Source organism: Rhinatrema bivittatum, chromosome 6 (genome assembly GCF_901001135.1).
Source record: "Rhinatrema bivittatum chromosome 6, aRhiBiv1.1, whole genome shotgun sequence".
In the NCBI taxonomy this organism is placed as follows: Eukaryota; Metazoa; Chordata; class Amphibia; order Gymnophiona; family Rhinatrematidae; genus Rhinatrema; species Rhinatrema bivittatum.
Window position 1 is genome coordinate 127,242,352 of NC_042620.1, and position 12,404 is coordinate 127,254,755.

Below are 12,404 nucleotides of genomic sequence, written 5' to 3' on the forward strand. Positions count from 1 at the left end.
CAGTATCTTTTACTGAAGATACACATTTTGTGATCCATAGATCGTAATCTATGATTTGCAGTTTGCAATCACCCCTAAACTTGCATAATTATAATATGCATTTTGTAAAATTTAATTCTGAGAGATTCCCCCCAGGCTTCGTCACAGCAATGTATGCAAGCCCAGAGAAATCTCTCCACCCAATCTTTCCTTCACAGTGGAATGTGGGAGGGGCAAGGAGAGACTCCTGTCACAGGGAGTGCATCATAATAAAAGTATCAGTACCAAGTGATTATTCGGTGCCAGATAAGGAGAGACAGAAGATCATTAAGCACCAAGAAAATGTGTCAGAAAGGTACAGAAATATTTCCATTAGTCCAGCTTCATTAAAAAGAACTTCGAGAGTAAACCAGGTGGAATCCAGGATGGTGTCTAAGGGCTAAAATGCTGAAACTCAGGCTCCTACCTTATTGTATTTTATTTTTCCCTTTGACTGATTTCTTGCTTGATCTTGGAGAAGGGAAAGAAAGGTAGAACATAAGCACCTCTTCCTTCTTTGGGCCTGACAGTGTAGTCTTCTACCTGGAGGTTTGTGGTCCTGAATGCTTCTGCATTTTTGTTGGGGAAAATGTCTATTGATGCTGGAGAAAGGGAGTGATCCTTTCCTCAGCCTCTCCCCTGCTGATGAAAGGCAATTTTTGCTCAGCCGCAATTTACATGAGATTCCTCCTCTTCCTGAATTTTGCATCAGCACTGGAGAAGGAATATCGTAAGGAGAGACTTCCCTTACAATAGCCTTTCTGCTCAAGATTGTATTCTCAGTCATGGTGGAGCTATTGGAGCAAGTGCAAATAGCTGCCCCCAATACTTGATGTGAGGCTGGAGGATCAGAGGGAAATCTGGGTAAGCTGTTTGCCACTAGTGGGGGGGATAGGAGGTATAATACCGGCCATAGTAGAATCAGATATGCCCAGCTCTCCGCAAGTCCCTTCCTGGTTTGGAAACAGCACAGTGGGAAGTTCCTGAAGCCATTATTTATTTATTTAGCATTTTTCTATACCGAACTTCATGGTTAAATACCATATCAGATTGGTTTACATCGAACGGGGGATAGAGAACTTGTAACAAAGATGGAACAGTACGTTATAATCAGAAGGAGAGCAGTAAAGTTACATTAAACAAGGACTATAAACTTGGAGGCTTTACAGCTTGGAAGTAAGTAGAATAAAAGGCCCGAGAAGGGCAATAACTTAAACACAAAAGTTGTAATGAATTCAGATTAAACAGGAAAGATTATTATCTGAGGTATTAGGATAATAGATAAATTAAATAGTAGCATGGTAAATTAAATAGTAGCATTACTCATCTGGAATTTACTATGGGCAAGAGAATAGAAAGCATGGAAACTTCTTTGAGGGACTATAGACCGTATTTCCAGGCTGGACAATTTTGCCACCTCATATGGTGAGAAACTGGAGTCTTGTAAAGAACAACTGAAAACAGTGCAGATGACAAGTGGTGGTCTTTCAAAAGATAGCCAGAGATTTCAATGTCGGCTGATCGAAAGCAGGATGTGCAGTTTGAACCTGATAATTTTCAACTTCCCTTAGGTTCCTATGATTAGTCCAATATAACATTTAAAAAGATATATGAAGGATATCCTTAAGACTCATGTAGACTCTATGTCTCCCTCAAGTAAAGTTTTTTTTTTATCTCCATCTAAGAAGCATATAGAAAGCATAGGTTAGAAGATATAGATGAGAAAGATCTGGCAACTATGGACAACTTGGAACTTACTGCCTTTCTTGAGAATTTCCAAGAAGAAGACACTAGATGTGCTACATTATTAGTCTTTTTTTTTTTAGCAGATACAAATTTTGTGTTAAAGATTTTCTTTAAGGTTAAGCATATTTATTTATGGGTGAAAAAATATGGCTTTCTCGTGATCTCTGTAGAGATCACAGAGTAGATATAATTAATATTTACAGCTCCCCAGGAGGTTTTGCTCTCAGGCAGTGACTTTTTTCTTCCATTTTCTTGCACAAGTTTGTTGAAATGTAATAATGTGCACTATGTACTAATTGACCCTAAGCAACGTTAAGAGTTTTCTAGGAAGCAAGATTTCTCTATAAGATGATTTTTGGTAAGTAGCAAGTAACTCTGTTGTGTATAGCTTTGTCTCACCATATAATTAACCTTCCTGTCCTCTGACATTTTTCTTTATTTTTGTTTCCTTGGATGAATAAATAGGTCAGCTTCTCACTTTTTCAAGGATCCTCTTTTTGGGAACTTCATAATATTTCTGTGTGTTGATTTGTGTTATGGAGTTTACCTATGTCATTTATCCTAGTTATTTGCACATAATGTGATTGTTATTATTGTTGAAAATTTAACAAATACAAAGTTTAAAAAACGTCCTAGCACACTGGGATATGTTGCCTGGACATATTACAACCTATAAGCTCAAGAAGAAGGCTTCTCTGGCACAATGCGAATATTAAGAAGAGCACTAGCAGTACATTTGAGACACTGAGATTGTACCCAACATACTGTGGCTTCATTCCTGTCAGGTATGCACAAAATAATCCTGTTTGGAGACCCTGGCCATGGAAAAAAGCATTGTAAATTGCTTGGTGGCAATCTCTCACCTCTCTTTCTCTTTCCAGGAAACAGTAATATGGCAGGATGAGGAAGAAACCCCTTTTTTTCTCTCATGACTGCCTATAAATAATTTGTGCATCTAATTGTATTTTTTCCTTTCCTTCGCCTTTTCCTCCACTTGTTTTCCTTTCAACCCTTTTTTTTTTTTTTTAGTCTTGTACATGGATTTTTATTCATTTTACATTACCCCGAGTTTTACTGTGTTTGTCTAATTTGTAAAACTGCTTAGACCTACCATTATTGCATTCCACTGCCCTTGGGCAGTTAACTCCTTGCAGTGTGCTCCCCATCCACGTAGGCTGGCATCTGTGGTGAGCAGGGTCCAGGTTGGTGAAGATAGCCTCGTCCCCTGGTTCAGGTGGCTGCCCTGCAGCCACCACCGTAACTGGGTTCTGATTCTGCCCGGGAGTGATAGACGGACGGCGTAGTTCCGGCACTGTGAATTCCATCGTGTCAAAAGTGAGCTCTGTAGGGGTCTTCACCACTTCCTGCCCTTCCGGAGGAAGTGATGAAGACCAGAACTGTGAAGGACTTCAAAGGGTCATGGGATAAACACTGTGGATCCATAAAGTCTAGAGGACGTGAATGAAGAGTGGGTGGCTCGCGGGAATGATTTATTTATTTATTTAACATTTTTCTATACCGACCTTCAAGGTTAAATACCATATCAGGTCGGTTTACATCGAACAGGGGTAGATCAGTGTAACATAACATAACAAAGGAACAACTTTTTATAATTAGTGGAGGTAAAGCAGAAAAGTAAGAAAGAAAGTTACATAATAACAAGGACCATGAACTAGGAAGCTGAATTCAGCTGGAAAAAGAGAAACCTTAAGAATGTATTAAATTAAAATACTAGGAGACTAGTAACTGATGAGAATATTGAAGGGGCAAAGTTCCAAATTCAATGCTGAGTAGTTGTAGTTGTCTAGTGAAAGTTTGAAGGATCAGGGAAGGCTTGTAAGAAGAGCCAAGTTTTGAGTTTTTTTTTAAATGTTGGTAGGCACGGTTCCATTCTGAGTTCTGCAGGTAGGTTGTTCCAGATGGCTGGACCTGCTGTGGAAAAAGCTCGGTCTCTGGTAGAGATGAGTCGTGTAGCTTTAGAAGGTGGGGGTTGTAGTGCTCCTTTGTAGGTTTCTCTCATTGGTCTGTTGGAAGTGTGGAGTTTGAGTGGGAATTCGAGGTCAAGATGGAGGAAGCTATGAATTGATTTGTGAATTAGAGATAGAGCTTTGTGCAGAGCCCTGTGACTGACTGGTAACCAATGTAAATTACGGAGGACGGGCGTAATGTGGTCTCTCTGGTTGGTGCTTGTTAAAATTCTCGCTGCAGCGTTTTGTATCATCTGTAAGGGCTTGGTTGTTGAGTTGGGAAGGCCAATGAGGAGAGAGCTGCAGTAGTCAATTTTGGCAAATATTAGGGATTGAAGAACAGTCCTAAAGTCATGAAAAAATAGGAGAGGTTTGAGTCTTTTTAACACTTGAAGTCTGTAGAAGCACTCTTTAGTTGTGGTTTTGATCATATTCTTTAGGTTAAGACGGTTGTCTATAATTACTCCAAGGTCTCTCACATGAGTGTGGGTGAGAAGGTGTTTGTGATGGATCTGTGACGAGGGGTTTTCTTGGTTGGAGGAAATGAGGAGGAGTTCAGTCTTAGAGGCATTGATGACCAGGTTTAGACTGTTGAGGAGATTAGTGATGGCTTGTAAGCTGTTGTTCCAGAGTGCGATGGATTTGTTAATAGATTCTGTTATGGGAATCAAAATCTGGACATCGTCCGCATAAATGTAGTGAATAAGGTTAAGACTGGTTAACAGTTGGCAAAGGGGAAGGAGGTAAATATTGAAAAGGGTAGGTGATAGGGATGAACCTTGTGGTACGCCAAGGGAAGAATTTGTAGATGGTGATTCTTTATTGTTTATTTTGACTTTAAAACTTCTATTACTGAGGAACGACTTGAACCAATTGTGGACTGTTCCTGAAATGCCTATGTCTGAGAGGCGATTCAAGAGGATGGGGTGGTTGACTGTGTCAAAAGCCGCCGAAATGTCTAAAAGGATTAGGAGAAAGGAGTGTCCTTTGTCTAGACCCATAAGAATATGGTCAGTTAGAGATATGAGTAGGGTTTCTGTGCTGCGAGATTTGCGAAACCCATATTGGGAAGGGAAAAGTAAGTTGTGATCTTCTAAATAATCCGAATGATGGCTACTACCTGAAGATAATAATCTTATTCAATAAACATACACACGGTTAATGCGACTCCAACATTGCTCTAAGCTTCAATGGCAAGAGGAAATGTGGAAAAAAGGATTTGCATTCACAAAAAAGCGGGGAGTAGCTTGCTTGTTACGGCAGTTACTACCCCAAAACAAATAAGTCTGATACTTCACTTTCAATGCATATCCAGCATAGCTCTCTGCTTCAATGGCAGGAGAGGAAGACTGATACTTCACGCATATCTAGCTCAGCTCTTTGCTTCAACGGCAGGGGGAATGAAAAAAAGTGGATCTATATACAGAGAACAACTAACAAGGACTGAATTACATAGTCTGGGTAAACAAATAAGCATGGGTGTAGCTTGCTTATTGCGGCGGTTACTACTCCTAACTAATTAAGCTAGATCAGTGGTTCTCAACCTTTCTAATGCCATGACCCCGCAATACAGTTCCTCATGTTGCGGTGACCCCTCGCCCCGCCCTCGCCCCATGAGGGTGGGGTGAGGGCGGGGCTTTGGTCATATGGGGGCGGGGTTATGGATGGGGTTGGATTTTAGTGCACACTTATCATTTAATTATGACATTTATAATGTGAATGTAACTCAACTCACCATAGGTTCTCACATGCATGGCACACTGTCCCATGATCGTCACGGGGCTAGATGTAAAAGTACAGTTTGTATCCACAGGAACCCCCCTGACCCACAATAATGGATGTAAAGCAGAATTATGACATTCCCCATACAACTCACCCTACAAAAAAGATATTCTGGTTCTAGTGACATCTCAGTAACAGCAACTCAAACTCCTTCTATTTCCAGGCTCAATAGCCCTACTTATGAAAAGACAGCAGTTTACCACCAATGCATGTCCTCTGAGAAAACACAACAAATAAGACCGATACAAACGCTTACATGCTAGCAAAATATCTCATCTCGGTAACAGACACAGAACCGACCTAACATACTCCCAGGATCTGTAGTAATGCACATAAACTAATCCGCACACAGTTATTTATTTTATTTATTTATTTAAAATTTTTATATACCGACATTCATCCAGGATATCATATCGGTTCACATTGTAACGCAAAAACAAACGCACGGCATGGCGCTTTACATTGAACAGTAAAAAACATGATAACAAGGCATTAACGAGAGGGGGGAACAATAATATGGGAAGTTTTGCAATAAAATTATATACAAGAATTGCAGTTACACCTGTATTATGGAATACACTCAAACAGGAGCAACCCTATCTATGAAAAGGCAACACTACAAATATTAAATCAGGTCCTAAAAACCAATACACCTCTTATTAGGAAAACAGAACTAGCAAGCAGCTATAGATCCCCACACAGAAATAATTGTAAAACTATACTAATAAGCAGAATAAATGTTTCAAAACAGCTATGAACATCCAACAATTAAAAACTCATAAAAACTATTAAACATTCTCCAAACACCAATAAAATATTTCAAAAAAGCAGACATCACACAATTAAAATGGCAGTCAAGAAAAATAAACTTAAAAAGCCACCTTTACTTACCCCCTCCAGCAGCTCTCCTACTCCCCTTCCCTGCAGGCCGTGGCACTCACCAGAAGCAGCAGTAGAAGCTAAGCTCTATACTTATGGTCCTCTTCCTTAGTGCCCATGTCTCTCACACACACACACCATACCAGTCATGCCCCCTTGACCAGTTTCTGTCTCTCACACACCAATCATCTCCCAAACAGTTTTTGGCACACACACACCAGTCACCTTCCTGAACAGTTTCTCTCATACACACACACACACACAGGCTTCCCACTCCCGTGTTCTACTTACATATATGGGCTTCTCACTCTCATAATCACTTTCTCTGTCTCTCTCTCTCTCTCACACACACACACACACACTCACTCACTCACTCACTCACTCACCAGTCTCTCACTCCCATGCTTGTTCTCTCCACATGCACAGGCTTCTCATTCCCATAATCACTTTCTCTCTGTTACACACACACCAGTCTCTCTCATTTCCATGCTCACTCTCCACGTGCACAGGCTTCTCATTCCCTGAATCACATTCTCTCATATTCACACACAAACACACCAGTCTTTTTCTCTCACACGCACCATCACCTTACCAAGCAGTCTCTCTCTCTCATGCATGCACACTCACCCAGGTTTCTCACTCCCATGCTTTCTTTCACCCCCACAACACCAGGCTTCTTACGCCCATGCTTTCTCACATACCCAGACTTCTCACTTCCATGCTTTTTCTCTCTCTCACACACACACATCAGTCACCTCCCTGACTAATGTCTCACACTCTCACATACACATCAGTCATCTCCCTGAGCAATCACTTTCATTGTCTCTCACATACACACACACATCAGCTCTCTGACCAGTCAATCACACACAGACTGGCTGGCTGCTTCTCTCTCTTTCTCTCACTCACTTCCTCTTCTCCCCCGAGCACAAATGGGAGCTGCAGCAGCCTCCGCTGGCCAAGAAAGAAGAATCCCATCGGCCGCGGGAGGCTCATGCTGCTGTCTCCTTTCTCCATTACCGGCTACTTCTATTGCTCGAGGACCGATGCTGCAGCCGCTGCTGCTACTTTTTTGCGCGGCGCGGCTCTCTCTCCTTCCCGTGCACCGCGATTCACTTCCTGTTCCGGGTCACGGGAGGGGGGGGGCAGACGCAGGAAGAAGAAAAGGCCCAGCCACGGGTGCACAGCTTCTTCTAGCGCCGCTGCCGTTCCCGCTGGGCTTGAACGTGCTGACAGCCCGGCGGCAACGGCAGCAGGAGAGACCGGGAGCGCGCGACACACCTGCCGGTGCTTGGCGGCGCCGCGGACCGGCAAAAACTCCCACGGCCCGGTCCCGGTCCGCGGACCGGTGGTTGGGGACCCCTGCTTTAGGCGACCCCTGTGTTTTGGGCGTTCGACCCCCGCCGGGGTCGCAACCCACAGGTTGAGAACCGCTGAGCTAGATATTTCACTTAGATGCAGTTCCAACACTGTTCTCTACATTAATGGTGGGGGTGGAAGGGAAATAGAACCAAAAGGTTACTAAGAGCCAAGAGAAACAGATAAGTATGAGATGAAAAAAAGTGCGAAGCTTGCTGGGCAGACTGGATGGGCCGTTTGGTCTTCTTCTGCCGTCATTTCTATGTTTCTATGTGAGCTCGCGCCTATGGCACTACTTCCAATGTGGATGCCATCAGACCGAGAACTTGAAGGTAATCCCAAGCTGTGGGGCGAGGTTCGCTCAGCAGGATTTGTAACCGGTTCCTCAGTTTTGATCTCCTTGTGGGGGTCAGGCTGACCTTGTCCTCTTTGGTGTCGAATTGGACTCCTAGGTATTCTAGCGACTGTGAGGGTTGCAAACAACTCTTGTTTGGGTTGACCACCTATCTGAGGCTCTCCAGTAGAGATTTGACTCTGTTGGTTGCTTGGTGACTTTCCTCTGGCGATTTCGCCCTGATCAGCCAATCGTCTAGGTAAGGGTGTATAAAGATTCCTTCCTTCCTCAGTGTTGCCGCCGTCACCACCACTATGAACTTGGTGAATGTCCGGGTTGCTGTGGCTAACCCGAAGGGTAGTGCCCAGGACTGGTAGTGACGGTCCAGGATTTTGAAGCATAGGAAGCGCTGATGTTCCTGATGAATCGGGATGTGAAGGTAGGCCTCAGAAAGATCCAGGGATGTGAGGAACTCTCCCGGTTGTATCGCCCTTATTACGGAGCGTAGGGTTTCCATGCAAAAGCGGGGAATCCTCAGGTGGCGGTTAACGATAAAATAAATGGAATAATGCCCAGTATTTATTTCTTGTGGGGGAACTGGGGTTTTGGCCTCAAGGGCCAGTAGTCTGGTCAGTGTAGTTTCCACTGCCATCCTCTTGGAGGGGTCGTGGCAGGGGGATTCTACGATCGTGTCTGGGGGGGGGGGGGGGGGTTCGTAGGAAATCCAAGTAGTATCCCTCTCGAATGATGGTTAGGATCCACTTGTCCGAAGTTATCTTGACCCATCTGTGGTAGAATAGGGCTAGTCTTCCCCCTATGGCTTCCTCCCTTGGATGGGTCGGCTGAATCTCATTGTGGGGTACGGCTGGGGCCTGGACCCAAGCTGGTTCCCCTCTTGTTGTGCTTGTTCCGAAAGGACTGGTTCCTTGCCATAGGGCGGGATGCTTGGTAGTTGCTTCTGTATGGATTGAAGCGCTGTGAACGTCTGCCCCTGGAAGATCGGGGGAAGGGTCGCTGTTTTTTCTTATTCCTGTCCTCCGGTAGTTGCAGTAACGGGGATTTGCCCCATTTGTTAGCCAGTTTCTCTAGTTCGCTGCCGAACAGAAGGGATCCTTTGAAAGGCATCCTTGTAAGATGCATTTTGGAAGATATGTCGGCCGACCAGTTTCGGAGCCAGAGCTGTCTCCTGGCAGCCACAGCTGGTGATACTCCTCTGGCCGCTGTGCGCATCAGATCTGAAGCAGCGTCTGCAAGGAATGATACTGCTGGTTCCATGGCCTCCCCAAGAGTGTTGTTTCTGGTCTGAGATAGGCAGGCACGTGTCACTACGGTGCAGCAGGCCGCTATTTGTAGGGACATAGCGGCGACGTCAAAGGACTGTTTAAGGATGGATTCCAGACGCCGGTCCTGAGCATCTTTGAGTGCTGCTCCTCCCTCCACTGGGATAGTAGTGTGCTTCAACATCGCGCAGACCATGGCATCCACTTTTGGGCATGTCAGAAGGTCTTTGGCTGCCGGGTCCAGGGGGTACATGGCTGTCATAGCTTGTCCCCCTTTGAATGTGGACTCTGGAGCACTCCATTCCAGGTCAATTAGCTGCTGGGCAGCTTGTAAGAGAGGGAAATAGCGAGAGGTTTGGCGGAGTCCCTCTAGCAGGGGATTCGCCTTGGGCTCCCCTGAAGCGCCTGCATCTGGGATAGCGAGCTCCTTCAGACAGTGGGTGACCAGGTCTGGGAGTTCGTCCTTGGTGAAGAAGCGTCTCATGGGTCGGTGAGGTTGTGTCCCCGGGGGGAGTTCCCCTTCCTCTAGGGGCTCTGTTTCCTCCTCAGAGTTGTACGTGTCCCTATAGGTGTATAACTTATGCACGCGACCCTTGTGCGTGTACTTTATGCACACATGTGCCTTGTGCGTGTAACTTTATGCGTACATGTATTTTGTGTGATTAGTTGGCCTTGTGCGCCCGGATCAAGACGGCGGACAGAGCAACGAATAGGGCCAATATGGCAACAGCGACCACACGGGCAATATGGCGACCACCTCGGAGGGTCTCCACGTGGGAGGACCCTTGAAACTAACCGGGGCCTGGCCCTACTAGGGTGGATCGACCCAGTGGCACAGGTCCTAGCCGGCAACCTGTGCGACTCCTCAAACCTTGGAGATCGGAGTCTATGCTGAAGATTTCTATCTTACCTTGTCTTCGGCGCTTCCCGGTTTCGTCCCGGGCGGTCTCCGGCTGCGGGGGGAGAGGGAAAATACCTTCACCGCTACGCTCAAGGGTGAACCCGCTGCCTCTCAGCCACGCCCGAGATCGGGGGCTAGGTCCTCGCTACGATTCGGCCGCTGGACCGAGGCTCACCTCCGAGGGACCACGGAAATCACATCGGGAATTCTCAACTGAGGGAGGGGCCCGAAGGTATCACCGCAGGAGAGCGGGGCTCATCTTCAGAGGTAAGTTTTCTTCCGAATTTAGGTTTTCTCCATTGAATTTTGTTCTAACGCCGTGAGAGTGTCCAGATAGTCCCTAATTGCTATGGAGACGGAAAATACTGAAGAGGTGCACTTCCTGCAGGGATATATGTACTAGGGGCTGACATCAGATTGAAATCTGATCCATTTCCAACTGTTATCAGGAGTACATTATACCCATTGGTCCTGAGTCCATCTGCTACACGCTAGGAAAGGAATGTTTTCAAGGTCCGGTTGGTCCTTTCAGCTTGACCATTGTCCTGTGGGTGATAGGCCGACATGAAATTCAAGGCAATGTTAAACTTTTTGCATAGGGAGCACCAATACCTTGCAGCAAACTGTGGTCCTCGGTCGGATATAATTTCCTTTGGGAGTCAATGGAGATGGAAAATGTGCTTTAGGAACAATTTGGCTAGTTCTGGGGCCGATGGGAGGCCTGACAAGGAAATAAAGTGAATCATTTTCGAAAAACGATCGATGATGACCCAGATTATGGTACTGTTCTGGGACGGAGGCATATCTGTGATGAGGTCCATTGAGATGCTGGACCATGGCTCAGTAGGTGTTGCGGCTCTGGGTCGGCCCCGGCCGCTTCGCCTACCTCCGCGGGCTTCCGGGGCTTCCCGGCCCTCCTCGGGCCTCCAGGGGCTCTCGCCGCGGCGCTCTCAGCATCCCCACGCGGCGCTCGGGCCTGCCCCTGCTCCCACCATGCGGCTCCTGCACCGCCGGAGCAGCCGGCGTCTCGCCGTGGCTAGCTCCGCCCCCTAGGGGCACGCGCGCGTCTCGGCCCGACTCTTAAAGGGCCAGGCGCGGGAAACCTGCCTCCTTCCTCCCAGTGACGTCAGAAGCTGCAGGGCTACTTAAGCCCTGCAGTCCCTCTCCTCAGGGCCTTGCAACGAGGTTCCCAGGGTTGTTCCTGTCTCCAGTTGCTGCGTTCTGCTTGTTGTTTTCCCTTGGCTCCTGACTCGGATTGGCTGACGTTTCTTCTTGGCTCCTGACCCCGGACTGGCATTTGGTTTCCTCTGGCTTCTGACCTCGGACCGGCTTACGTTGACCCTCTGGCTTCTGACCTCGGACTGGCTTACGTTGACTCTCTGGCTCCTGATCTCGGACTGGCTGACGGTGATCCATTGGTTCCTGACTCTGGACCGGCGAGCAACGACCCTTCGGCACTCGACCTTGGACTACAGCTGACCAGGCCCCCGCGGGCCCTCCTAAGTCCCAGCGGCCGGGTCCCTACGGGCTCCTCCTGGGGGGACTCCGGCTTCCAGGGTGAATCTCCTAAGTCCCAGCGGCCGAACTCCTACGAGCTCCTCTCGGGGGAGGATCGGCTTCCAGGGCGAAGGTTTTCTCAACACCGTGCCAGCGCCACCATCACCTCCTTCCTCGCCAGAGCCCTTGGTCGCATAGGGCTTCCAGAGTCCCGCCTTCGACCTGCCACCAGTCTGTCCTTGCCGCCTCCCGGTCGGGGTCACTGCTTCTACCACCTACAGCAGCTCTTCCTACGGCTCCGATCGGCCCAAGGGTCCACGAATCCTACAGATTGCAAGGCCATGGACCCGGCGGACCTTGCCGGTCTAAAGGCCATTCCCGGCATTGCCCAGAAGCTACAGCAACAGCAGTCCTGCCTGGATACGCTGATGTCGGCCGTCCAACGCCTGGCGGATCGCGTAGATGGGACCTCCGCAGCTCACTCCGCAGCATCCACATCTATGGTCAACCCGTCTTCTCCTGTTCCGGTACAGATGCCAGCGCCCCCGAGGTACTCGGGGAATCCGAAGACATGTCGGGGGTTCCTCAACCACTGTTACATCCGGTTTGACCTCCTGCCTGCGCAATTCACCTCAGACCGG